The sequence below is a fragment of the Macrotis lagotis genome, chromosome 5 (genome assembly GCF_037893015.1).
Source record: "Macrotis lagotis isolate mMagLag1 chromosome 5, bilby.v1.9.chrom.fasta, whole genome shotgun sequence".
Lineage (NCBI taxonomy): Eukaryota > Metazoa > Chordata > Mammalia > Peramelemorphia > Peramelidae > Macrotis > Macrotis lagotis.
This window is the reverse complement of record NC_133662.1, coordinates 145865084-145867869: the sequence shown is the minus strand read 5'-3', so window position 1 is coordinate 145867869 and position 2786 is coordinate 145865084. Positions and strand designations below refer to the sequence as shown.

General features: G+C 43.8%; 1 pseudogene; it reads left to right on the top strand.

Annotated features, from left to right (window-relative positions):
• Nucleotides 1-334: 334 nt before the first annotated feature.
• On the top strand, nucleotides 335-1110 carry LOC141489925 (adenylate kinase 2, mitochondrial pseudogene; annotated as a pseudogene).
• Nucleotides 1111-2786: the final 1676 nt, after the last annotated feature.

Genomic DNA, 2786 nt, shown 5'->3' with positions numbered 1-2786 from the left:
CTGGAAATAGAATGCAACTCAGCAAACAGTAAAATTAACCAACTGGAAAAGGAAACACAAAAGTTAACTGAAGAAAATAAAACCCTAAAAATTAGAATTAGATAAATAAAAACCAATAAATCTATGAGACTGCAAGATTCCATTGAACAAAATAAGCCTGGATCAAAAAAAGAGCCTGGAAAATATATGTTAATATATGTTAGGAAATTATCAGGGAATACTGTCCAAATCTGATAGATTAAGAAGAGTGAATAGCCATTGAAAGAATATACACTGGGCTGCCGGAGGTCGTGGAGCCGCGCGCTGTCGGGGTCCAGGCGGCCGGCGGGGGACGATGGCACCCAGCGTGGCCACGGCGCCGGAGCCCAAGGAGAGCTGGCCCAGGGGCATCCGCGCCGCCCTGCTGGGGCTGCCCGGGCCGGCAAGGGCACGCAGGCTCCCAAGCTGGCTGAAAATTACTGTGTTTGCCATTTGGCTACCGGGAACATGCTGAGAGCCATGGTAGCTTCCGGCTCAGAACTGGTCCAGAGACTCAAGAAGACAATGGATGCTGGAAAACTGGTGAGTGATGATATGGTTGTGGAACTAATCAAGAACCTAGATAGCCCTCCTTGCAAAAATGGCTTTCTCTTAGATGGCTTCCCTCGGACAGTGAGACAGGCAGAAATGCTTGATAACCTCATGGACAAGAGGAAAGAAAAGCTAGATTCAGTCATTGAGTTTAACATCGCTGACTCTACTTAAGCGGAGAATCACTGGAAGGCTGATCCATCCTGCAAGCGGCCACTCCTACCATGAGGAATTCAACCCCCCAAAGGAGCACATGAAGGATGATGTCACTGGGGAGCCTTTGATTCGATGTTCAGATGATAACGAAACTGCTTTACAAACCTGTCTAAAGGCGTACCCCTCCCAGACTATCCCCCTGGTGCAGTACTACAGTAAACGAGGGATCCATTCTGCAGTGGACGCATCTCAGTCCCCAGATGTGGTCTTCACCAGCATCCTGGCAGCCTTCTCCAAAGCAACATGTGAGAAAGCTGGGGAACAGAGAAGTTAAGGGACTTGCCCAAGACCACTTTAGCACCAAATGACTGCAGGCCAAGCAAGACCACAACATTGCTGAACAACTTCAGAGCAAGAGTCCAAGCTTTTAAGTGCTGGGCAGAGGGGAGGGGTTGGTGAGGAACAAGAAGGGGTACAAGTATTGGGGGGGAGATTGTTTTAGTGGGCCGTTGTTTTTCCTCATTCAAGTGGGAGTTCTATAAATAGTAGTTATTTGGGAAGGGTATGTTGTGGGAAGAGGGAATATACAATTTTAAACCTCCCAAGGTGGAGGGTGTGGGAAAGAGGAGGAAGGCCTAGTATTAATTCTACAGGATCCCTTGGGCACAGTTACCTTTCATCCAGGAATGTGATTGTAATTGAAAAACCATTGACCTAAGACCTCAGTTGTCATTTATGGACCTCTAAGCTTGCCAGATGGGGAGAGCAGGGACTCCCTGTATTGCCTCCTCTTTGTTCTGTACCTCATAACAGGGTAGGTTTTGTTTGCTGACCTTAACACCCCATATAATGTGACCAAATAACAGTCCCCATGTTTAGAAGGGTGGTGAGGAGTGTATGTGACAAGGGTGGCTGGATATATTGTTTAATTGAACTTAAAGGGGTGAAGCCCAGGGAGGTTGAGTCCTCCCACTTTACTTACCTCTGATATTGACTCACTCCATTAATCTCAAGGGAAAAGCCATCATCAGATACTGCAAGTGTGCATCCTCTGTTCTTACCTTCTTTCTACACACTGTGTAAAGAATCTTTTCTTTTCCTTTAAAAAAAAACTTTGAAGATTGTCTTATTCCAAAGAAATTTCTTCTCCCCAACTCTTGAGGCTGAAACACGGCAGCTCTGTGGTGGTGTGTTTTGTTTTTAAAAAAAACAAGGTGTCTTTCACCTTTAACTAACCAAATGCTGCTCATTTTGGCCCTGGAATCAATAAAATGTATTAATCATTTGTAAAAAAAAAAAAAGAATATACAGAACTTCTCCAGGAAGAGACCCCCAGGATAAAATTCCTAGGATCATTATAACCAATTTCCAGAATTTTCCAATAAAGGAGAAAATGCTGAGAGCAGCAAAAGAGAAGCAATTTTTGTTGGTTTTTTTGCAAGGAAGTGTGGTTAAGTGACTTGTCCATGTTCACACAGCTAGATATGTTTTAGATGTCTGAAGAAGGATTTGAAATCAAATCCTCCTGACTTTTGGGCCAGAGCTCTATCCACTGTACTACCTACCCTAAGAAGCAACTGAAATACAAAGGAAACACAATCAGACTTATATGGATTTTATCAACTTCAACACTGAAGGACCTGAGCACCTGCAATACTGTATTTTGGAGGGCAAGGGACCTTGGATTACAACTAAGAATTAGGTGTTCTGGGGGGCGGCTAGGTGGCACAGTGGATAAAGCACCAGCCCTGGAGTCAGGAGTACCAGGGTTCAAATCTGGTCTCAGACACTTAATAATTACCTAGCTGTGTGGCCTTGGGCAAGCCACTTAACCCCATTTGCCTTGCAAAAAAAAAAAACCTAAAAAGAAAAGAATTAGCTGTCCTTCAAAATTCAGCATATTCTGTTCAATGAAATAGAGGACTTCCAAAATTTCCTGATAAAAAGGCTGCTCAGAGAATTCAATCTCCAAATACAAGACTCAAAAGATTCATTAAAAGGTAAATGGAAAGGGAGGAGGAGGGGAAGCATGTTGTTAAAGAACATTAAAATTGTATACA